This window comes from Pinus tabuliformis, chromosome 5_2, assembly GCF_031772625.1.
Source record: "Pinus tabuliformis cultivar Carrire ecotype Pingquan chromosome 5_2, CPIR1, whole genome shotgun sequence".
NCBI classification, from domain to species: Eukaryota; Viridiplantae; Streptophyta; class Pinopsida; order Pinales; family Pinaceae; genus Pinus; species Pinus tabuliformis.
In genome coordinates, this window is record NC_142306.1 from 520,945,521 (window position 1) to 520,972,678 (window position 27,158).

At 37.1% G+C, this 27,158-nt stretch overlaps 1 pseudogene; it reads right to left on the reverse strand.

The window, feature by feature from the left end:
* Positions 1–10,612: 10,612 nt before the first annotated feature.
* LOC149159976 (uncharacterized) lies at positions 10,613–26,493 on the reverse strand (annotated as a pseudogene).
* Positions 26,494–27,158: the final 665 nt, after the last annotated feature.

Below are 27,158 nucleotides of genomic sequence, written 5' to 3' on the forward strand. Positions count from 1 at the left end.
ATGCTGTAGAAGATAGGTTTTGTGTACTACGACTAGCACCATTGGCATAGCCAACAAATGGTTCCAAAGATTTCGACATCTGCAACAAATGAAAAGCGGACTACTTAACCACATAAAAACTCTAAAATTCACACTGTAACACACACACACACACATGCAATCAAAGTATATATACAATGCTTATTACTACACAAAATCAGGCATAGTAATGTTTCAAATACAACCTGTTATGGGGTTACGACAATGTAATTCCATCAAAATCAACTAACTCATAAGTACCTTTTACCAAAACACACTTGACAATATAGGGGGGCATCCATAATGGTTCAAATTTCCCTGCTCCTAGTTTATCAGCTTCTTGATCATAAAGCAAGATGAGGTCTCCTTCTAAGAAAATGTGAGGCTTGACATTTCGGTCATATTGCAGCTTTATCCGTTTCTTATGTGCTTTGTTAACCAATGCGGCTTCACGACAAGTTTCATCTAGATGGATGAGCTCTAAGAAATGTGCTTCTTCTTCAGAAGTGTTGGGTAATAGGTCAATCGCGAGTTATGAAATTTCACATTGTACAGGCAAGATTTCCTCTATACCATACACCAATTGAAAAGGTGTGAATCTGGTTGCATTTCTTACCGAGGTTCAGTAAGCCCACAAAGCCAAGTACAGGATTAAATTCCAGTTTCGTTTATGAACTCCTATCATTCGTTGGAGCATTCACTTAAGGATTTTTTTGATGGCCTCAACTTGTCCATTAGCTTGCAGATAATAAGGAGTAGAACTATCATGTGAAAGTCCTAACTTGGCAGTCAATTCGGTCATCATATGGTTGTGAAAATGCGACCCATGATCTATAACTATAGCTTGTGGTACACCAAACCGTGCAACCACATGGTTGAATAAAAAATATCATTCATCTCATTGTTTTTGTTTAATGTAGGCATGGCCTCGACCCATTTCGTAAAATAGTCCATGGCGACAATTATATACCCATGCCCCTCAGCCGAGGTAGGGTTACATGTCATAAAATCGATGCCCCATTTTGCAAATGGTCCAACAGTGATGATAGGATGCAATGGTGCAAGTGGTAATCATGTTTTGCGGTCAAAAATCTGGCATGCATGACAACTTCTGACAACAATAATGAAATCATTGAATATAGTTGGCAAGAAGTAACCAGCACGGAGAATCTTCTGTGCGGTAGCATAACTAGATAAATGTCCACCACAAGCACCAGAATGGAAATCATTCAAAACTTTCTCAGCTTCCTCATGAGTGAGGCACCTTCATAAAATCGTATTGATACCACAACAGTAAAGGGTGTCGCAAATAATATTAAATTGTAACGGTAACAAATACGTCGTTGTTGCGAGTGAGAGGTATCAGCCCAGAAAGTTTGGGTCTGGAGATAAATTAGTATATCTCCATACCACGGGTCAGATGATGAAATCAAGAATAGAGACTCATCCGGAATTGATGGTTCCGTTGTTGAATCGATATCAGTTGAGGAAAGGTCACAAAGAAGCTCGGCAAAGACTAGAGGTTTCTTTGATTTGGATTTGATGAATTCCAAGTCAAATTCCTACAAAATGACAATCCATTTCAATTACTTGCCCCCCAGAAATTGACGTGACAAAATGTATGTCATTGGGTTTCAATCCGAAATGACAGTGGTCTTTCGAAGCAGGATATAATGGCGAAATCTCTATATAGCTTGAACAATAGCCAAAGCTAACTTTTCAACATAAGAGCACTTAACTTTCATATCATTGAGATTGCGACTCAAATAATAGATCGGATGTTCAGTCCCATCTTCTTCTTGGAATAAAACCATAGCAATGGTTATATCTGCAGCGGTGAGATACAAGAAATATTCATTTTGACAATTAGGGGCATACATTAATGATGCTTGAATCAAGGTATCTTTGAGAGCATCAAAGAAAGCTTGCGTAACCTGATCATAATGGAAGGGTATCCCCTTTTTCAAAAGATGAGTAAATCCTTTAGCCATTTCAACATAATTGGGAATGAACCTCCTTAGAAAATTAGCCTTCCCTTGTAGTCTCTATAACTGTAGTAAATTGGAAGGTGGAGGCAGATCAAGAATTTCCTTAACCTTCAAAGGGTCGAGCCGAATTCCTTCTTTAGATGCTACGAAACTAAGAAAATGACCAGAACCAACACAAAACACACATTTATGTGGATTGAGTAGAATTTTGTAGTGTTTGCACTGTAACAATATAGCTCTTAGACGTTGCGGGTGATCAACCCATTCCCGTGAATGAGCAGGAAAATCATCTAGGTTGAACAATGTGTTTGATGTCATGGAAGGCATAATTCATTTCCCTCTGAAAAGTTTTCCCATCATTCTTCAAACCAAAAGGGAGTTTCCTATATGCGAATGTGCCCCGGGGACAAATAAAAGCATTTTTATATTGGTCTTCTAGGCGGATATTGATTTGATTATAGCTAGAAAAACCATCCATAAATGAGAATATTTCACATCTGGCATAGTCATCAATTATCTGGTCGATAAAAGGAGTGGGATAATTGTCTTTTGGACAAGCGTTATTAACATCCCTATAATCAACACACACTCATATTGTTCCTTGTTTCTTCATGATAGGAACAAGATTGGAAACCCAATCGGCAAGAGGAACAAGGTAAATGAAACCTGCATGTAACAGTTTTTCAATTTCTGCTTTAATGGCAGCAACCTTCTATGGAAGAATAGAACGGAGGCATTGTTGTACTAGTTTAACATCAGGATACATTTTAATTTCATGTTTAACTATATAGAATCAATTCTTGTCATTTCCTCATATGACCAGGCAAATATGTCGCGGAATTCACGGAAAAGAGAACGGTAAGTTTCAAGTTCGGACAGAGAACAAGATTTGCCAACATGGATGTTCTTTACAATTCCAAGTTTGGTTGAAATGTCGATAGAAATGGTTTCTTCAATATTTGACAAGTTTTGTTCAGAATCAACTGTGTTTATAAATACAGAATTTGAAAGGAAATCAACAATTGAAAGGTGATTTGGTTCATTTGAAACATCTTCTATGTGATTTGGAAGATGGTATCGATGATGACAATCTTCCCATGGTTCTTCTTTTGTCATCATTGATTGGATGATTCCTTCATCAGTAGAAAATGTACATGAAAAAGGATCAGAGGAGGTACCATATTCTAACGAACGATCAACCCATACAATTGGTCATAATGGATTTGGGTTTGTCACACAAGCCAAAAAAATTGATTGCTATGCAAGTTTAATGGGGCTTAGCAACATGGTATCATTATGCATATCATCTTCAGAATTATTAGGAATCTTTCATGAATCAAATGAAGTGTAAGCTATCATGTTGCAAGTCTCAACTTTTGCAACTTCCGCCATTTGTGATGGTGACAATAGCGAAAAAAGTACCCATTAGGGAGGGATCTTTGAAGAGACCTACTCCAACATTCTGAAGAGATATCAGGGGTCCGTGAACTAACAGAATGCTTCCAGTAGCCTATGAACTAGAGGCAAAGAAGTTGAGTTGATCAATTACTGTGATTCCACCTTTATGAGGGAAAGTGATCATGCAAAAGTATGTCGAAACCACAGTAGCCATAGCATAATCCCAAGGTCTTCCTAGCAAAATGTTGTATTCAATGGGTCCATCAACGACCTCAACTTCAGCAGTTATAGTTTTTCCCCCTAATTCTATCTGCAGGATACTCAAAATTCCACAAGGCATATATGTGTGATTGTCAAAAGCTTTTAAAGTTGTATGTGACCATGACAAAGGTGGGGAGCCAAGTGTTTTCTAGCAACTCATCGACATGATATAAGTAGATGCACCCTTATCAACGATGGTTCGGTGAACGATTTTATTCAAAGCCTTTACTTGGATCAGGAAATTTAACTGATCTGGTAATTGTGGGGTATATCCAGCATCATTGAAAACCACAAGATTAGAATCCGTTGGATAAATTCCACCAATTGTTGACAATAAAGCCTGCTTTTGGGAGGGACAGTTTTGAAGCACCTCAAGCGTCGACATAGTAGAAGGTGACTGAGCCAGATCTTCTACTATGTTATAGTTTTTCACTGCTCAAGCTCGAGGGTTGAATGTAGACTTATGTACAACTCCTTTAGGTGGTTTTATTGTTAACTCTGGTGCAATAGGTGGTGGAATAGGATCAGACGAAGTCAAAGTCGAAGGATTTGGTTGATCTGAAGCCTGGTTATTTGACAACGATGATGGATTACCATAATCTTTACTTTGTGTAGACACCAAAACATCAATTTTAGGCTTAGAGGCGGATAGCATAAGCACTTGTGAAGTGGAAGCATGATTTGTAGCAACCAAATGAGTCTCTGGATTTGGAAAAGGATCTATCAATACTACGGATGCACTAGAAGTCTTAAGAAGTTTTGAGACTTCAGAGCGGTGAGGACAGTCTCACGTAAAATGATCCTCATTACAGATCAAACATGGATAACGAGGTTTCCTAGCCAGAGAAGAGGAATCAGATGATTTCTCTTGAGGGGGAGGGTTTTGTTTCTTTTTAGCTTTCCCCTTCTTCTTGCTTCCAGGTTGCTTTTCATTCTTGCCTTTGTCAGATGACATGGCATTTATTTCAGAAGCAGGAGTATTATCAGATGCAGTAGAAGTTTGATTGGAAATATCAAGTGTTTGACTAGATGGTCTACCTACTGTTTATGTGCTCGAAGAACCAATCACACCATCATCGGCATGAGAGTCCTTACTCAATGGGGGTGGAGGAATAGTAAAATATGGTCTGGGTGCATTTGGAATTTTGTCATAGAGCATGCCAGAGTAGGTGTAAATCAAGTCTAAGTATTGGGCACAAGAAATTACTTTCTCTTCAGTGACAACTCCTCCTTTACCCATATCCTCAGTGATAGATGGCAACAAGGATTTTATAAACCATTCAGCTAAAATATGATCAGGAACATAAGTTTTTACCATTTGACAACGCTGACATCACTCATGAATATGATCATAGATGTGAGTAGCAGTAGTATGTTTAAATTTGGTCAATAGTTCCATTCTAGTTTCATATCAGATGGGTAACTGGAAGTGGTTTAAAAACATGGTAGCTAAGGATGTAAAGTTATCAAATGAAGCTCATGGTAACTCAATATACCACTTTGCAGAATGGACCAGTAAGTGTTCGCTGGAAAATATGTAGTCTAACTGTATCATCATTCAAGGAGTTGGGTGAACCCCATAAATGAAAAGTCATAACATGGTTGGACGGGTCTTCTCCAGGATTTCCATTGAATTTTGAAATATCGAAAGGCAATTTATGAGGAATCATCAGCCACCATGGTGCATAAAGAATTGGATCATTGGTAAGCTGATTTAGATCTGGTAATTCAAGTGTTATTGAGGTCAGGTTGAGCATAACCAGGGTAAGATGGAATTTCCTAGGCAGTAGACCTTTGCATACCAGCATAAGGCATCTGCTACTGGTAACCTTGATAGGGGTAAGTTTGTTGAGAAAATCTAGTATAAGGTGGTTGTTGAGCACCAGGATAAATTTGTTTTTGTCCAAACCCAACATAAGCTTGTTGACCAAGACCTAGGTAAACTTGTTGTTGACCAAACCCAGCATAGGCTTGTTGACCAAGTCCAGGATAGGTTTGGTATTGTTGGAATTCTTGTTGTTGATATTGTGGCTGCCATGGTTATTGATTAACAGTTTTTTCCCACCAATGTAAGTTTGACCAGGTTGTGAATATACTAAACCAATTTAATTCTGAGTCATTCTAGTAAATGGTAAACTGGCTTGAGGTTGTTGGATTCTAGGCACAAACGGTTGTTATAAAATGGCCTGAGAAGACTGAATCTGTAAACCTGAAACTTGGGGGTCAGAGGTTGAAGGACCAGCTTGCAAAGGTTGAGATATAACTAACTGAGCTTGCGATTGTGGTAAAGTTGTGACAAAAAGCGTACTAGGTATGGATGAAACAGATTTCATTAGTTGTGATGGATACAAAAGCCTTGGTTGAATGGGTATTGTTGGCTGCCACTGGAAAACAGTCATTTCGGGATGACCTAAAGACGACGGCATATTGTCATATGGTTTCCCCCTAAAAAATGGAGGATAAGGAGATTGTGCATATTGTTCTCCATATGGGGGTAATCCAGTGTAAAGCAGATACATTGGATGGTAACCAAATGAACCAGCTTGATATTGACTTGATGGATCAAGTTGTTCAGTATCTGTAAGTGAAGAACTAGGTAAAATTCCTATTGAGGACATGGGTGAAGACCATGGACTAGAAGCAACACCTGAGTGGGTTCCAGATAAAGATTGGTAACCCGGTGGGATGGACAAAACACCATACAAATGTGACTCAAGTGTTGTGGTAAACATCGAAGAGGTAGCGACAGAGGATTCTGCCGCAACTGTAACAGATGGTACAGTCTGGGATGTTGATTCTACCATAGTCAAATGTCCTAATAAATTTCCTAACGAATCAACGAGAGTCTGAAAATAATCAGGATCAAAAGGAGCAGTAAAATGAGTATGACGATAAAGATAAAGATAAATTCCGGGTCCAAAGTGAACTGGATTTCTGGGTGTTTCTTCCTCAGGTTCCTCTTCAATCGAAATCAAACCAAGTGGAAGGATTTCACCGTCAAGTCCATAATAGATTTCCGGTATTTGTTCCTGCAGTAAAGGGGAAGTCTCAACAGTTACAGATGTCTGAGGATAAACCAGTCGATCATCTTTCGGTATGGTAACAACTTCTGATTGTTCAACTTCAAGATCCAAGTGTTCTAGTAAAAGAACAATAGGTTTAGGTTGGGCTTCTTGAACAACTTCTGATTCAAAAGTAACTTCTGGTTGAACTGTGATAGGTTCAAGATCAACTTCTGGTTGAACAGATTCAGGTTCAGAAGTAATTTCTTGTTGAACAACTTTGGGTTGAGAATCAACTTCTTGTTGGACAACTTGGGTTACCATTTCACTAGGTTCACTTTTAGTGTCCTCAGGTAATTGTGGAGATTCCACTTCAGTAACAGATGTACCAGTAATTGTAGGAGTAACTGGGGTCACAGTACTTACCGGTATAGGTGACTCTGGTAATTCAGATGAAGAACCAGAAGTTTGTGATGTACTGGATTCAGTCAAATGAGACCGCTTTTGCCGACTAGGTGTAGCTTCAGGGGGTAAAGGTGGTTTACTCGCTATCCTCCATGAACGACGGGGTAAGGGTTGATGTTCCTCCACGATTGTTGATTGATTTTATTACAAAAATAAATAAACAAAAAGAGGGTAATCTAGGCAAAAGGATTACCAAGCAACTATGAACTGCAATATACTGCCTCAGTAAACCAAGGACTTAACATACATGCAGGCAATCTCCCCGAATGTTGTGTTCAGTGTATCACAATGTACAAGGCAGCCGACTCGATTACCTAAGGATGGATAGCAACCTAATGTAGTCCTCCCATATATACCCAAAAGTACGTGGAGGCCCAATCCATGTTAGCGCTATCTAATGTGAAACTGCATAGTGAGATAATTACTTTATACTTTTCGTACTATAACATCGCCCTATATACCTGAAGGTACGTGGACGAGCTACGATATACTTACGTACGTGGAATGAGGTATCACACTCAGAATGTATCACAGATAATTAACAACAGCTTCTATGTTTTACGACGCCAAAACACGTCTCTAGACTAGAACCTCTAAATGTTATTCGTTAGGTGACAATGCTCCATTAGGTTAATTGAGATAACTTTTAAGTTGATCTTGATTAAGAGTTTGTCTTTCAAGTTCATTGCATGATGTCTTTGAAATTCCTAGAATGCAACTATGGTGAGAAACATTCTTCTCATTTGATTTTGAACAATGAAAAACTTAACTACAAGGGATAGAGCAATCAAAATGTTTAATCAAAGAACAAAGATCACATCTAATGCAATTTCCCTAAACTATTCCTATAAGCACACACAAACCTTTAATTGCATAATGCAAGTTTTTCTTTTCAATTCCCTTAATGTTTAGATGAACAAAAGGAAACTAATGCACATACAATCAATCAATATTTTTGCAAGAAATGAAGACTTTACGACAGTTCCTTTTTTAAAGAAATGAAGACTTTACAACACTTCCTTTTCAGAAAATATTAATCAACTATAAGCCAACTTTGACAATGAATCTATAATGATAAAGAAATCATTTAAGAAACACTAAACAATCAAGGCCAAAGTAGGGATAGGAGGAGAAATACAACTTGATTTCAGAACCACAAGAATCATTGATCTTTTAGCAAACAATAAGATAAGCAACTTTGGAAAAATCAAACCAAAGGTGGGTTTTTAGCCTAAGAAGAATCAACGCAGGCCAGAGAGGGAGACAGTGCACTGCAATGCACTGTATCTAAGGTAGGGGCTACTCTGCAGCGCACTATGTCAAGACCAACACTGCGCTCGTTCCAGAGAGTCAATCCAAGGGACATTCAAGCACATTTTTTTACTAAAAACACTTCAAAAAGACTAAAATAAGATCAATAAAGTCAAGAAAAGTCTACTAGGGTGTAATATTATGAGGGTAAGCCACCAAGAATGACAGTCGTTCCCCAGCAGAGTCGCGAATTTGTTATATGCAATTTCATCTACAAATAAACACATTTTCCCTAGGTGGGTGACTACACCTAGAATAACAAAAAGAAAGGAGTTTAACCTTTTCATATAGAAGATAGATGAGATAGAGGAACTTACTTGTAGTCTTTCTCTTCCTATATCTCTTTTGAATCACTCTCGTCACTCCCACTTGAACTAAATCTGCTCAAAAGGTACCTGCATCGAGAGAAACAGAAACAAGAAACGCTCAAAGCATACATGATCTATCTACTGTAAAACAATGGAATCGAAGACATTAAAACACATAATGATCACAGATATGAACAATCATATGAGAAAAGGAATAAGCTCTTTATTAATGTAGAAATAAGAGTATCACCTAATACAATTCGATTATGTGCCACTCCTACAGCTTCAGTTCAACCCTCGCCACACCAAAAGCACACAACTCCAGCAGCATAACATTTCTTAACATAAACTCAATCCTCAAACCAACAGAATTTCCTTACAAACTTCAGATTATAGCCCCCTTGATCACTATGATGAGTGCTCAATTTATAGGAAATGGAGGTGTTTTTGTCATAAATGAGGGTATTGAATGGCTTTCCAATCTTGGAGTTAGTTTCCATGGAGCAAGGGATGACAGGATAGGAGGTTAATGGATCCTTAGCCTATCCAATTTCTAGCTCATAGGATGAGATAAGAGATGGGAACCTTCTAGAATCATCTAGAATAAACGAATGTTCCCAAAACCCTATGCAAATTTTGCTCAATCTCGCCCAGTGTAGGCTAAAGAGGGCCTAAGTGCACTGTAGTGCAGACCACAGTGGGCCTGCCTTCTCTGCAATGCACTGTCTCAAGGCTTGGGCTACGCTGGTGTCCTTAGGAGGCATTTCAGGAGGGCTTCAGACCATGAAACTTTCATAGAAGGAGTCATTCAATGAGCTGACTTCTCTAGGGCATGTAACAATTGAATTAAGGTTTGATGAGCCCTAAAATCACTGATATGAATGTTAGGAGTGATGTGCCCAAATAGACCTGTAACATACCCAAACCATTACTTTTGCGTATGTGATATTTTGTCCTGAGTATGGATCTGTTTATTAATAGATCTGTTGCATAGATTGTACCTCTGCACATAAACTCACATCCTGGTCATCTTACTTCCATGGCTTGTTAAATGAGTGATGATACATCTCCTTTGTATTTAGAAACAAATTTAGTTTTGTGGATGTTATTTATACTTTAAAATAATGAAGTAAAATAGCTTCCATATATAAGTCTAAGTTTGAGCATTAAGTAACCAAAACACATGGTCTTTGCCAATCTAAATGATGAAGACCTAGCAAGTATACATCCCTGATTGTTGTCCCCCATTCACGATTTCATAAAAAGGTGTGATGAATCATTATATGCACGTTTTTAAAAGGTCAAAAATTTCAATGGATCTATAAATATGCTCCTTACTTTTTCATTTTCAAGTGAGATAATACGTTACTTGAGAAAGCTTGGGCAACATAAAATATTTACAAGATATATCCATATATAACATAAAACCATTTACAAGCAGAACCGATTGTAAAGGTTAACCTATTTTATTGTTACAAATATTCCTTTATGAGATGTAGAATGGGTACATCCATTATGTGTTTTATCAAACCAAACTCTATTCTCAGTGCACTTCCTAATAACATGACTTACTGTAATATATAGAAGAAGGATAGACTTCTTGCCAAAATCTTAGAACCGATTGTAAAGGTTAACCTATTTTATTGTTACAACTATTCCTTTATGAGAACCAAACTCTATTCTCAGTGCACTGCCTAATAACACGATTTACTATAATATATAGAAGGATAGACTTCTTGCCAAAATCTTAGAACAGATTATAAAGGTTAACCTATTTTATTGTTACAACTATTCCTTTATGAGATGTAGAATGGGTACAGGCATTACGTGTTTTATCAAAGAAAACTCTATTCTTAGTGCACTACCTAATAACATGACTTACTGTAATATATAGAAGAAGGATAGACTTCTTGCCAAAATCTAAGAAACTAGCAAAATATGAGGAAATTAAATCTCTAAAATATGGGGATCCTTGTTGCATCAAATTATAAGAAGAAGAAGAAGAATGATTTTCCTGCAATATTATGTTTTGACTGAGGGAAGGGGAGTGGGGTTAGTGATGATCATTTGTTCCATTGATGGTGTGTATTATGTTATTTAGTTGAAGGCCATTAATCGTTTTCAATCAGTCATACTAATAATCTCTCATTCAATCCTCCAACAATAATTGGCACCATGATTTGAAGGTATATATTTCCATAGCATGATCAATTGTTTCTTTCAAGCCTTCTTCTTGAATGATACTATCATGGGTATTTTGAACACGATCATAACTCTATCTTTAAAGGTTGTCTCCATCTACTATTGCCTTTCCACAATGTTTGTGTACCCTTGTTTTCAAGGGTAGACTTTGACAGGTATAATGACTCCTTTATCGTATTTTGAGGGATAAGGAATGGCTCTTTCTTTAAATGGATTTTGAAATTTGGGCTCGAATTCATCCATTTGAACCCCCTTTCTTAACTGAATATTCTGGTAATTATTTATTTCATTATTTGTTCAACCAAGGAGTTTCCCTGCTATCAACATCCATCTGCAAAATACCATTTGGTATTAATGGTCCTTCAAAATCATTGTATGAAATTCGTTTGAATTCTTATGTGAACATTCTAAATAAGATTAGTGAACATCCTTAAATTGAAAAAAAAAAAATCACTCGCATTCCCATTGCCAGAAACATAGTGTAATCTAACAAGAAGTTCCTCTTCCTCGGGGGAAATATTTCATCGCTTAATATCTCAATGAATATCATTCAACCAATGTAATCTACAACTTTTCCCACATTGTTTGAAAATTGCAACAACAAAAAAAAATTCTTAAGCTCGAGCTTTTTCGTGAAAGGAAAATTTAATGGAGAAACTTAAAGATGTCGTCTAGTACTCTCACTCGTGCCAATGACAAGAAATAAAGAAAGAAATATAAATTATTTTAACATCCACAAGGCTGAAGATAGCCTATGGGAAAAATAGATTCTTCATCTGGTTGATGTATTCGGCCCTTTTCCTATGAAGCCTCATAATAAATGCTCCCATCTTCTTGAAAAACCCCTCACTAAATAGATTATCCCAAGAGCTAGCTGCCAGAATATCTGCATAAATTTCTCTGTTGTCTTTGAAGGCCTCGCATTTTAAAATGAAATGCTTTTCTATTTCCACTTTTCCAGAATAACTAAAAATACATACTCTTTCCTCCCACACTTCTTTTTCCTTTTTCCAGCGCCCTGTTTCAAAATGGAGTTGATGAGAATCATTCCTTAATTGAGCAATAAGAATTTTGGCTTTCCAAGAAATATTGGCCTCTATTTACACTTTTTGTTAATGTCTTGAAAATTGTTATGCAAAATGAAAATTGAATTGAATCTATAAAGTGGTCATGCTAGGTGATGGCATGGTGACCGAATGGAATATGGAGGAGGCAATTTTTATTAAAAATGACAAGTGAATTGAATTCCAAACGTGCCTACTCTACCTACCAAAAATCAAGTGGTTAAGGTCGATACCTCAACTTCGCTCCCAGCTAGCGCTTTCACTCATGGCAATGAATCAAAATCGATTAATGTCTTAATCACCATGAAATTGTTATGGAAAATTACTAATGAATTGATCTGTAACGTGGCCTGCTAGGTGATGGCAAGGGGAGAGGATGGAATATGGAGGAGGAAATTTTTATGCAAAATGACAAGTGAATTGAATTTGTAATGTGGCCACACTATGTGATGGCGAGGCAAGCCGATGGAATATGGAGGCAAGTGGATGGAAAAATAAAAAATATTAAATTATTCGATAATGCGTAATAGTAGGATCATAAGTCAATAACATCAATTTATTTGGTTATGTAACGAAGAATATTTGTTGGAGGTGAAATTTCAATCATTTATTTATTAAAAAATTAAAATTCTGTGAGTAATGTTTTGAAATAAATATGTCTATCTACATAATTACTTAATTCTTACAGTTTTAATTATGTATATGAATAACCACTAGATTATCCACTAGAATTTAACTAAAATGTTTAATTAGTAGTATAACATAAATATTATATAATGATACAAGAAAATTTAAAAGAAACATAGCATTATATAAGTTATTTTTTAAACGATGTCCTACTATTCATTATATTGAATCAAGGATATTTACAAAGTAACAGTTCTGCAAGAAGAACAAGGCTCAGAGAGTTGCTATACCATCTAATCAGTCAGTCAAGACACAAGTAGACCAATATATTATGAATCCTGGACTGCAAGAACAAAAGGACTAGTTATGATATAAATAATCTTCCAAAAAGAAATAGACAGAGCCTCATAACAAACCAACAAAATTTATCATCTACAAGATGGAGCCTCATAATAGTTGTCATTGCACCAAATAAAAGAACCGACGTTGGAATTATAGACCAAATTAGGTCCCTATACTACTAGTGTAACCCCTTATTGTTATTAGTGCAACCCCCTTATTATATTATTGTGCCCAAATAGTCCCAATGTTGTTATTATTATGCCCCATAGAAGCTCACTATTGTTATTTTCGTGCCCCTACAATATTATTTTTATGTAGGTTCTGATTCTATTGGGACCCCTTAGACTCCTATATATAGAAAGGAGGTCTTGTCATTTGTATCAGCCAAGAATTTTTCATTTGTGTAATGTAAAGGAGGTTTCCCCCTCGAAGAGGCTTATTTTGAATTCATTGATCTGTCTTTTCTATCTTTTGTGAGCTAATCTCATAACATTTGGTATCAGAGTTTTGGATTCTAAGGTTTTGCTACTCCAAACAGGTCATCGTGGCATTTTCGCTATAACGTTTTTTCTGCAATGTTTCAGAAGCTAAAAACAAAATAAAATTGATCCAAAATCCTTCTGAACCTAGGGTCCAAATGTCAAATCTTGTCTCACTATATTTGCTGAGATATGATCTAAGAATTTTAGGGTTTTTGCAAGCTCCATAATTCCATCGCAAACAGGTTATCGTGACATTTTCAATATAATTTGTTTTTTACAAAGGTTCAGGCTCTAAAATGAAAACCCATTTGAGCCTAAATCTTGATGAAGCTTCGGCCCAAATTTCATATCTTTTTTATCTATATTTTTGGAGATATGGTCCAAGACATTTAGGGTTTTTGCATGCTCCCGAATTACATCCCAAACAAGATACCTGGGGAAAATCATCATAACTTTCTCTCTGAGCATCAGATTGAAATTTCTTAAAAATTTATAGAAAGAGGACAGACTATAGTGTTATTTCTATTGGTTTCATATCCTAAGGTCAAAACAGTGACACGTGGAACTTCGTACAATTTAGCTCTACTGGAAAATTATATAATTAGGTCATCATGGGAGATTAGGCATAACTCTTACTTGAAGAATCCAATTTCGATCAGACTAGTGGAATTGGAAATAGGATACAGATGGATACTGCAGGTCACAATTTTAAACCTTGGCGATCTGAAATTTCAGAGATACAACATATTCAATATCGAGCTGCTAAAAGTAAGAAAATGACTTACTCGAATCAATAAAATAGAAACACCTAGTAAGCAAAATTGGATGGATGATTTTAAGAATGTGATCAAAGCTAAGATAAATAGTTTATATGTGTCATGGAAGCTAATATCAATGGTAGGGAAGCATATTTGAAGAAAGGCATGGAAGATTTGAAGGAAGGTGGGACAAAGTTGCTACAAGAAAGGTCTCATAATGATGAAAAGGTAGTAGAGGAAACTCATGATGAGAAAAAAATAAATGTTAATCATGATTTCATAGAATCTAACATTGGATTGAATATCCACCATATTCCAAAGATCTATATGAGGAAGTTTGATGGCAAGGATCCCATAACATCGATACTATAGATGGAGAAATATTTTGATCCACATGATGTGCAACTATTACAAAAGGTACGTATTGCATCTTTATATTTAGAACCGAATCAATTTTTATGGTATAAAGGGCTTTTTTCTCGTAAACCACTTGTCACCTAGTCAATTTTCACGGAGGAAATGATAGCACATTATGAGGATACAAAGAGAAATACCTTCTTTAGCCAATTGATAAATCTCAAACAAAAGGGTTCAATGGCAGATCACATTGAGGACTTTCAAAAATTGAATATAAGGGAAAAAATTATTCCAGAGGAGCATAGGATTGATGTGTTCATAGGGACTTTAAAGGATAACATCCAACATGACGTTCACCTTTGGGAACTTGATTCATTGGAGAATGCATTTCGGTTGGCAAGAAAAATGGAAAGCAAAATTATGGCAATAAGGAAGCCTACCACTCACAACTATAAAGATGGAAGTGTTGTTTCTCCTAGCCTTTCACCACCTAAAAGGTTCGCACCACAAAAAATGGAAGAAAAAATATAAAAAGGATTTGCTAAAATTGTGACAGAAAATACATTAAAGGTCATAAGTGTGCTGAGAAGTAATTAATTTACATAGATGGGGAAGAGGAGCGAGAAAAGGAACAAGAAACGTCAAAACAAGAGGATATACACTAGGAACCAATCCAAAATAAAGAAAGGAATTTTACCATATCTTGTAATGCATTGCTAGGAATTACCACTCCTCAAACTCTCAAGATAGAAGGGCATATCAAGAAGAAAAAAATAATAATGTTAATTTATTCGGGTAGTACCCATAATTTTATTCATTGTAAGATAGCCAAGGACTTGAATTGATTCCTCTATCCAGCACCAGAGTGTAAAGTAATGGTTGCAAATGGAGGAACCATAAATTTCTCTAGAAAGTACCATAATATCAAGCTATACATGGGAGAATATGTCTTGAATAGTCTAATGCTTTCCATTCCAACGGGTGGTACAGATTTAGTACTAGGAGTCCAATGGCTACAATCTTTGGGTACGATAGCTTTTAATTTTCAAGAATGTTTCTTGAAATTTTTTTGGGAAGGAAAGGAAGTTGAATTAAGGGGTATCGAAGGGAAACCGAGAAAGATAATCAACTCTAATAGCATGACAAATCTTCTAAATAAAGAACAACGGGGCGTAATTTCACAATTATGTTCACTAGAGGTTCCCACATCGAAATCATCTATTTCTCCAGATCTCCAAAACATTTTGGACAATCATTCCAAGGTATTTGAGACTCTCAAAGGCCTCCCACCTATTTGTGATCATGATCATGCTATTCATTTGATTCTAGGAAGTGCTCCCCTAAAGATCAAGCCTTACAGATATCCATATGCCCAAAAGAGTGAAATGAATGTATGGTTGCAGAAATGCTAGAGGTTGGTATAATTCAACCTAGTCAAAGTTCTTTCTCTGCTCCATTGGTATTGGTACACAAGAAGGATGGATCATGGCACATATGTCCGGTTATAGGGAGCTCAACAAGCTTACTATTAAAGATAAATTTCCCATTCCTACCATTGATGAACTATTGGATGAATTACATGAAGAAATTTACTTCACCAAGTTGGATCTTCGTTCAGGATATCATCAAATCAGAACGAATACTGAAGACATTCCAAAAACAACATTTATAACTCATGAGGGTCATTATGAATTTTTTGTCATACCTTTTGGCCTTACCAATGCACCTTCTAAATTTCAAGGTTTGATGAATTCCATTTTCAAACCCTTCCTTAGAAAATTTGTGTTAGCATTTTTTGATGATATACTAATCTACAACAAGTCTTGGAAGGATCATGTTGAACATGTTGACAAGGTGCTCAAACTATTGGAGCAGAAACAATTATATGGAAAAAGATCCAAATGTTTCTTTGGAGTACAAGAGGTGGAATATTTGGGTACTCGGTTAGCTCATAGCTCATCTTATCATCCTCAATCTGATGGGAAAACTGAGATAGTGAAAAAAAAATTGGAAGGATATCTTCGTTGCTTTGTATCTGATAAACAGACACAATGGGTCAAGTGGTTGCCTCTGGCTGAATTGTGGTATAACACTTCCTTCCATAGTGTAGCAAAAATGACCCCATTTATGGCACTTTATGGATATCATCCATCGCCCATCACATCATCTTTAAAAGAAAATTCTAAGGTGCAAGCAGTGGAAGATCACATCGAGCATGAACAACAAGTTCTCAAACTCTTGGCGAATAACCTCACTTTGGCGTAGAATAGAATGAAACAACAGGCAGATCAACATCATAGGGAAGGAAGTTTGGTGTAGGTGGCTGGGTATTTCTATGACTAAAACCATACAAACAAATGTTCCTCAAGCAAGATAATAAGGATAATAAATTATCACCAAAGTATTGTGGTCCGTACAAGGTGTTACAAAATATTTGTACTATGGCATACAAATTGGAGCTTCTTGGATCTTCCCGAGTGCACCCATTTTTCCATGTTTCATGCTTAAATAAGGTTATAGGTGAGAAGATCTCGGTTCAAACAATATTTCCAGAACTTGACGAGGAAGGGAAAATTCATATTGGAACTGGAAGCAGTCACAAAAACAAGAAATTGACAGGTACATAATCAATCAATTTTAGAGTATCCCATCAAGTGGAAGAACTTACCCACTAAAGATTCCACATGGGAGGATGAGAATTTTATATAGAAGCATCCATAACTACTCAAGCGTTGAGGACAATACTTTTTGAAGGGGAGGGGAATGTTAGGTCCCTATACTACTAGTGTAACCCCTTATTGTTATTAATGCAACCCCCTTATTGTATTATTGTGCCCATATAGTCCCCATGTTGTTATTATTATGCCCCATATAAGCCCACTATTGTTATTGTTGTGCCCCTACAATATTATTGTTATGTAGGCTCTAATTGTATTGGTACCCCTTAGACTCCTATATATAGAAAGGAGGTCTTGTCATTTGTATCAGCCAAGATTTTTTCATTTGTGTAATGTAAAGGAGGTTGTCCCCTTGAAGAGGCTTATTTTGAATTCTTTGATCTATCTTTTCTATCTTTTGTGAGCTGGTTTCATAACATTTTCTCTAAGATTTATAGCATTTGCATAGAACATAAATGTTATCCATTAGGTGTAAATATCAAGGGAGTCTTCAAATCTTTAACTAAGTTATTTAATCCTAACAATTCCATTTTTTTTTATTCCAATTGGGCACCTTACTCAACTATCATTATTTAATTATAATTTATGCTAGGGGTTCTCCCCTATTTTCTACTTATGAAAATTTCACAATTTTTTTTTTGCCTTCTTCATTCCCATCCTATAGGAACTCATGGATTTATTACATTTTTTGTTTAATGTCACCATACTTTCTATAGTTCCTTAAAATAACTTGCATATTCATTGGTTGATTAATAATAATTTATTTTCAATAGTAATTGTCCTTATTTAAACCTTACAGTGATCCTTACCATGCTCTTATATCAAAATACTCCTGCAATTTCGTAATTATTTTCCACAAGATTATACATGCATGAGATACCATCAAAGTGCTAAATAAATTCATCATGACAATTTCCTAATCCAAAATCTTACATCATGTTCTAGATAGCCTACACCTTATTGATTTCTTATCCTTATTTGTGAGCCTTCCACTTACTCGCCTTAAATATCTATCTAGTAATCTTTTATGTTCATCTCCTCATTCTAAGTTGTCATAGTTATGAGGATTAACATTTGTTATCTTAGTTATAAAATTTACAAGTTCCTCCTTTTCCTTTATTATATTAGGTAACTTTATCAAAATATGCACTACAATTTTGGGAATCAAACTCAAAAACTTTCCTTCATTTCTTAAGAAAAAATTCTCTTTAGACTTATGTTTTCATCATCTCAATATAATAATAGGTTTATGTTCCTTACGAGGTGGTTTTATACTATGCTAAAATATATTTTCTTTCATTTTCAACTTCATTTCATGTGTATTTTCAAGGAATGCACTACTATTCTCTTAATTTGATCACTTATAGTTTCTCCACATCCTTGCATGAATAGCTATTGTCTTATTTATGTCCTCGTGTTACCATAGATATTTTAGCATATTATATGATTATATAGCACTTCATATCTAATGGCCTTGTATTAATCTCCATAATGAGGATTTCATTACCATTCTTCATGTCTTCAAGAGGCTTCATCCTTAGAGAAATGTAACCCAGTAAGCTATCAAAATTCACCATGAATCCAAATTTTCAATCACTCCATCCTCCTTAACCCACTAATTTTCATCATTGTTACTAGGTTTTGTATTAACCACTCTTCCAGTGATTGTGTAAGTAATCAAATATGGTCTTAATCCTTGCATCACATTTTGAAGGTAGGCCCATGTGAGTTTTATGCATCAAGTGAGTTTGGAAGGATATTACATTTTGTTATATAATGGTTTACATCATCTTCCCCCTTGGATATTTTTGGATTATGGATTAAGGTATTTAGTTCTAAATTTGTGCCATTTTTTCCTAGCGTTCATTTATTTTTAAAACTTCATGGGGAGCTAACTTCATGGGGCTAGCTCCATCCTCCTCAAATATTAAGATTTTTCCCAAGAGAAACTAGAATTAAAAAAATAAATTAACACCAAATACTTCAAATTATATATATAAATATATATATATATATATATAGAGAGAGAGAGAGAGAGAGAGAAGCCATGAATTATGCTTAACCATTTCAAGTTGTAATAGATAAGTATGATTTTACTTTAAATCCTTCACTAAGCGATGTAAGGATTTGATTGAATCATTAAATGCTAACTTGATCAATATGTATTATCACCATTTATGATTTTGTATGAAATGTGGTTGAATAATCTCAAACGACAAGTTTCTTCAAACCTTTATGGGACTTTATTAACACTAAAAATATACATGATGGTAATTCTTGAACTAATCATAACACCAAACATTCGCAATGTCATAGAACATGTTTATAATATTAAAACAATAATAATAATAATAATAATTTTAAGATCACAACTAAACTAGACACCATTTGGTGTATGAGACCCCATTCCACATAGCTATTTGACTATTAAATTCTATGGAGGTGTACATAGTTTATCCCCGATAAATTTTAACCTATAACTTCTTACAAGGACACACATGTATTGTTTGTGTTTGTGTGTGTGTGTGATGTTAAAAATTATGGGTTTCAAAGGTATACCTTATGTACATTTTTTTGTGAATGTGACACTGTTTCTTCTGTTTTGAGATTTCGTTAGAATTACTTATATTGAATACATTTATCAATATATTTTGGTTTTCCATATCTAAGAGACCAAGACTAAGAATAATTTCATATTTTTGAATTCTCCATAGGCCCTAGATCCATTCTATGGCTAACTAGGCACACAAACAGACTAGAAATCCCCAACTTACAAGCACTTTGTACAGCGGAAATCTATAGTAGTGAAATCAATAAAGTATAGAGACATATTGAACCCAAAGCTCAGTTTTTTATTAGTCCATAAATAAAAAAATCATGGGGCTCTTGTACCAGGGATCATGGCCCTTCAGATCACTAGTACATATAATATACATAGCATACAAAAGATTAGGGCTTGAGGTTAGATCCATTTAATCCTCAATCTACCCACAAAACATAGAGATAAATAACCTGACTTACTTAATTTATAAGTCCTTCTACTTCATCACTTTTAGTCCTCTTTATCTACTGACCTGACTCCTTTCATATCTTTGTCAAACCCATCCACTCATAATGTGTTTATCCCATAAAATACATTACATATCAGCCTTCAAATCACTTCAAAAACTCATAGTCTATTAGTCCTTCAATAAGACTACATAACTAGCAATCAATACACGTTGTTCACAAATTCATTTGTGAATAGACTTCATCAATAATGCTTAGCTTTCAAGCTCATTGTTCATAACTCCTTTAATGAACAGGCTTCTTGAATATATAGAGATCACTTGCTAACCAAACTATGGCCAACCTATAAATCTCAATTCAGTCGTATCTCAACCTTCACCAAACTACCCTTGATCTACTCCTCATGTTCTACTTAGCCAATATGGGCACTTCAACCACCCTTTATCAGAGCCATAGACTCTCCTTTGTCCACCGCAAATCCATGGCTTCCGCAACAGTCTTACCTCTCAATATTATACTTGAGATTTTCCTTAACTAAGCCTCCTAAATCTAAGTATAAACTAATATAGGCCTCTACTACATACTTAAGCATCAGATCTACCCCTCGGATTTCCTAATACAAGCCTCAGCTCCTCCAATCCTTGAAATGTCTAGCCATACTAGGTGTTCTAACCACCCTACAACCACTTATATTTTTTCCTCAAACCATTTTTTCCATCCCTCAGCATCCCTCCTATTCACATCCTCCTGCCTATAGCCTTATAATCTCTCAGCCTAGCCCACAAACTCGACACCTTGATCTAAACCTCAGCCTACAAATCTAAGTCATGTAGGTCTCAACTCCTTAAAGCTACCTCAGATTAGGTCTTTCACATCTAAGGTAGGCCCTTTCATGCTACAATACACATCGTTGCATGCTACGACTAGGACCCTAATCTTTGTTGTGGCCATTATCAACCATGGATACTTCTTTCCTTGTGGTCACTGCACAAAAAGAACACAATCATGCTTCAATAGAAATCCTCAACCTCTTTCATGAACAGAACTCGTCCCTCCTCTAGGGAAAACTTGCACAAGAGAAGTCACATATCTCTTGCACACAATGAGCCTCTCCTTTTGCTCATCCTCTATTTATCCTTTTCTTTTGGGTCACTTAGGAAACCTCGATATCTTAGGTTTTTCACCTCTCAACCCTTTGAATAATTTATTTCTTTAGGTCCTAAACCCACATATCTGGGTCCAAAACTTCACCTTTGGGTAAATTTCCCAACCAATTCTTTTAGGTGGGTTTTCCCTCTAGGAAATATCTTCCGAGCTACCCAAAATTCTAACACATATTTCATTGTCCCTTGTAATACGAGATTAGGGAATGATTCAACTTTCTTTTTAAGGAATATAGAACTCCCTTTCCAACACCTTTCAGTATCCAAATGAAATATGTGTAACCTTTTTCATGAGGGAGGCTCGTGAACTCAAGTTCTACAAGTAGACCTGTTAAGTTATGGTATGTTCTATGCTTATAATAGTTTACTTCTTTTCCTTATTATATTCCACAGATTAGCAATCACATGCACATAAATTAAAGTACGGATAGAACATTAAACGATCGACAAAAAACAAGCCAAGACAAGAGACACAAGATGTGGCGGCTAGCCAGGGACAAACCCCACAATGTGTGGGGAAACCCTTTGATCAAATCTTCTTTTATCTTCAATAATTCAGCAAAGAGAAATAGTACAATAAATCTGATTCATATCAGCAGTAGCAAACCCTAGATCATCAGCATTAGCGGCTTCATCATCAAACTAGGGCAGACGATATCTCACAAACCGACCATCGGATCGACTTGATTCCACCACCAAAAGTTGTGGCTTCTAGAGGAGTTTCATATGAACCTACAGCGTAGTTCAAATGAGGAGATATTCTAGTCCATGTAGGTCAATCTTTACTTTTGCAGTTGCAACTTCAATTTCAGTAGCTTCCGGCTTCAAACTAGGGCAGTCGATATCTTGCAAACCGTCTGTAGGATTGACTTGATTCCACCACCAAAAGTTGAAGCTTTCAGAGGAGGTTCAGATAAACCTACAACACAGTTCAGATGAGGATATCTTCTAGTCCACGTAGGTCAATCTTTACTTCTGCAGTTACAGCTTCAATTTCAGCAGCTTCCGGCTTCACATGTGTGAGGGAGAGACCCTTTTTTGCGCAGTAGAGAAGAGACTCTTTTCTGCACAGTAGAGAGAGAGAGAGAGATGTGATGAGATGAATGAGTCCAAATGAGGAAAATGCCTCTTGTATTTATACACAAAGTTGGTGTTTGAATAGATGCGACTGTTGGGCTTCTGAGCCTACATGAGTTGTAGGTCGACTTGATAATAATTCCATAATTAGAATAAATTCATATCTCCATGAATACTTATCGGAATTGGATGATCTTTATATCAATCCTACACCTCTCGATGAGAGGAATCTAATAAAAATATTATCAGCCATGAATAAGATGACCCACATGAAGTTTTTCCCTAGTTGCCAATTTTAACACTCCCTCTCAACTAGAGAGAACTTCATCTGCAATCTATCTATCAGTCGTTACTATTCATCCATCAAATGCATTGCCTTATACAGCCTGACCCTTGCCCTACTCTACTCTATTCTTCCTTTTCTGCTTTGTCTTTTTCTGCCCTGTACTGATCTGTATGGCTCTGCTTTGTTATGCGCTACTCTGCTTTGTTATGCGCTACTCTACTTTGTTCTATTCTGCTCTGCTTTTGTCCAAATTATGAAGAAGAAGAAATGATCGAGGATGTATCATAATGACTCAAATTCAGCCTCAGAGTATGTACCACTGGTCCCAAACCAGTCTCAACCAACCCGAAGTCAGAGCCATAGTGAGTACAACTCCACTGGTCCCAGACCAGTATCGCAGTCTCAGAGAGTGTACCATTGGTCCCAGACCAATCTCAACCGACCCGAAGTCATAATCATAGTATGTACCACTCTCACTGGTCCCAGACGAGTACTACACTAACACGAAGTCAGTCTTAGAGTATGAACCACTGGTCCCAGACCAGTCTCAACCGACCTGAAGTCAGTGTCATAGTATGTACCACTCTCACTGGTCCCAAACCAATACTGCACTGACACGAAGTCAGTATCAGAGTATGTACCACTGGTCCCAGACCAGTCTCAACCGACCCGAAGTTAGTTTCATAGTATGGTACAACTCCTACCACTGGTCCCATACCAGTATCATTGATCCCAGATCAATGGAGGTCATCCTAGCGTAGGGAGTACGGTAGATACAACGATGCATCCATCGGTACTACTATGCTCCCTAACTTCTTTTCCCTACTCATTGATCAGATGAGAGGTACTTCCCATGAGTCCTAGACTGCATGGGTAGGATGCCTCGACAGGAGAACTAATCAATCCTGTCCTCATAGGAGAACACATCAATACTGCTACAATCACCATGGAGAACACATCAATCCTGCTACAATCGCTATGGAGAACACATCCATCCAAGCCTCACAGGGGAACTAATCATCCTGTTACACAGGAGAGCGAGTCATCCTGTTCCACAAGAGAGAGAATCATCTTCTCGCACAAGAGAGTGAATCATCTTGTTCGAGTGCACACCACCAGGGGAGGGTAAGTCACCTTGTGGTTGTATGTTGCTCCAGTATGAACCGCAAGCCTTCAGAGCTCCCAGAGCTCAATGTATGCAACATGTAGGACCCTTGTACAAGGGTTTCATGATGACTCCAAGTCGTTTGGAAAAATCACAGATTAGATCTTTCCTCGGGGCTTTAACAAGGTGTATTGACCTGTACATCATCTTAATGCGATGGAGCCTCCTTGCCCATTAACTTACCATATCCCAGATGATTTCTATCTGTTGGAGTGATCATCAAATACGGGATTCTCTAACAAACGAATCCCACTCTGGTTGTCACAAAGGATCACAGTGCTATCCAATGTAAATCCAAACAGCTCACTGAAGAGCTTTCGCAACCAAACTGCCTCATAAGAGGCCATGCTAGCAGCAATATACTCTGCTTCGTCGGTGCTCAAGGCCACCGACTTCTGCTTCCTGCTCATCCATTATATCGAAGTAGAATCCAAAGAGAAACAACACTAAAAGTGCTCCAGTGATCCTCCACACTACCTGCCTAATCAGCATTCGAATAATCATGCAGTTTCATATTTCCAGTAGTGTATCTCAATCCATGAGAGATTGTGTCTTGAAGACATCTCAGAAGGTTCTTGGCACCAATCTAGTGAGGCTCAACCAAATATGAGCTCACAATGCTAATTGAAAAACATATGTTCAGACAGAGGTTCACCAAGAACATCAACGTGAATGAGTTTTTGAAACTCAGAGGCATTTCCCAAATCTGATCCGACATCACTACCATATAACTTCTGAAAGTTAAGATCCTCGAGGTAGTCACAAGCTTGCAGTCCATCATACAAAATATTTTCAGAATCTTCAACACATATTTTCCTTGAGATAGGAAAATTTCCCTTGGCTTCTACCACACTTCAAGTCCTTGGTCCTTCATTTCAAATTCAGAAGCCAACTCCCTCTTAAATTTGTGAATGAGAGGGTAAGCACCTATTAGAAAGAGGTCATCCACATACAACACCAGTATGAGAGGCTTGTCATCTTCAACCTTAAAGTAAAGGTTAGGATCAGCTTCACTCCTAGAGAATCCCAGCTTAATCAAGTAGCTATTGATCCTCTCATACCATGCTCAGGGTACTTGCTTCAGCCCATAGAGAGCCTTCTTCAACCTGCATACATGAGATTTTCAATCATAAATCTCAAATCCTTCGGGTTGCTCCACATAGACCTATTCTTTGATCGAATCGTGCAAGAACACGGTCTTGACATCCATCTGATGTAGGTTCCATCCCTGTGAAGCCACAAGGGCTATGATCAAGTGAATGGTCGCATATTTGGAAACAGGTGCAAATATCATATTCTATACCTTCCTTCTGGGAGAAACCAGATGAGCCTTATACTATTCTGTACTTCCATCTGCTACAGCTTTATCTTGTAAAGCCATTTTGAAGTAACAATTGTCTTGTCCTGGGGTCTGGAAACTACTTCCCAGACATCATTCTTCATGATAGACTCATTTTCTTCGGTCATAGCATCCTTCCATACTTGATGCTTGATGCCATCTGAGAATGATGAAGGCTCATTTTGTATGATCGTTCTCATGATGGTTAGGTATCCCTGATACCTATTAGGTTTCTTACTTTCACGAAAGGTTCCTCGGGTGCAGCATGTCCTTCAGCACCATCAAGTATCCCCCTAGGCCATGAAGGCCTCTTCCTAAAAGAGGAAGGCTCAGGTGGATAAATAGGATCCATCGGTTCTTCCACATCAGGCATTGTTACATCATCTACCCATAGAGGCAGCTTCCACAATTGTACGGTGCCACACCATTTTGCTATGGAGTATGTGGTGTAGTAGTCTCCCTCTTAATGCCAGCCTCAGATATCCCTAAGTGAACCAACTATAATATATTAGAGATCTTGCTTAGGCTTGAGGGGAATGGTCCCCTTTTGAGCTTTCCTTCGGCACATCCTGGACATACACCTTCTTTCTCTACTCAGAATTTGGGCATCCTTGTCACCATTTGTCTTACACTGAGTAGAGATTTATAATGAAGGGGGGCAAACCTCTGATGCCAAAGTTCGGACTGAAGAGATGTGTCATAAGACATGACACCTAGCGGACTTCCATCAACCTGATCTAATGAATCAACATGAAACCCAAGAGTAAAAGCATCTTTAACATTATTTTTCCATATACATACCTTGCCATTGCTAAAGGTCACCTTGTAGCCTTTGTCTTCCATTGCCAAGATGGATACCAGGTTCTTTTTTAGATCAAGTACATATAATACATCCTGGAATTTCTAGCCTTCTTGAATGGTTGTCCTCTTCCTTGATTCCCAGCTCTCCTCTTACCTTTGCTATTGAATTTGTCATTCCTTTGATTGCCATCAGAGGGATTTTGATCATCATCCCGATGTGAGTCCTTTCTATCAGGGCACTCCCTTGCATAGTGACCTGCTTTATCGTAGATGTAACATCGTCCTTTTGTTCCACCCCTAGGTCCAGCCTTACCTTTTGATTTAGACTCGGAATTATTTCTTTTCTTAGCATTAGAATAAAAGGCATTAGGAGGACCTTTAGGCATGGGCATTTCTTGCTCTTCTACTCGTGTTTCTTCTTGAATGCATCTAGCCATTCATTCCTCGAAACCAGGAATTACATTATTGTTCAAAGAGTAGTCCTGAACATGTACCATTCGAATGGTAATCCTCCAAAAGTCCGTGAGTGCCATTTCTCTGTCAATAATAGTCTCCCCAATAGATAGGAGATCCTTCTTGATCTCGGTGATTCTTAAGAAGTATGCTTGCATACTCTCATCTTTACCCTTATGAATTTTCTTCAACTTATTTCTAAGAAAGAAAACTTGATTTGCATCATTAACTTTAAATAAACTCACCAGTCTATCGTAGATTTCCTTGGAGGTGTTCAGGTCGGAGATGTAGGCCACCAAGTGCTTGTCGATAGAGTCCCGGATGATCTTCTGTTTTGACTTCTCTAGTTTTCCATTTGTTCCACACAGCAGTGGATGCATTTAATGGAGGCTCAAAAATATTGCCTCTTACATGGTCCAACACTCCTTGGTCTTCTAGGGTTAGATCAACAGACATCTTCCATCTGTGATAGTCAGCTTTCTCACGGAGCTTGTCTTCGACAAGAAAGAGTGTTGAGGACCCCATAGTTCTTTTAGGATAGCCTTGCCAATCTTCTCTTCGGTGATTGCTCTTGCTCTTGCCCAGGCTTTGTCTTCACCTCAAC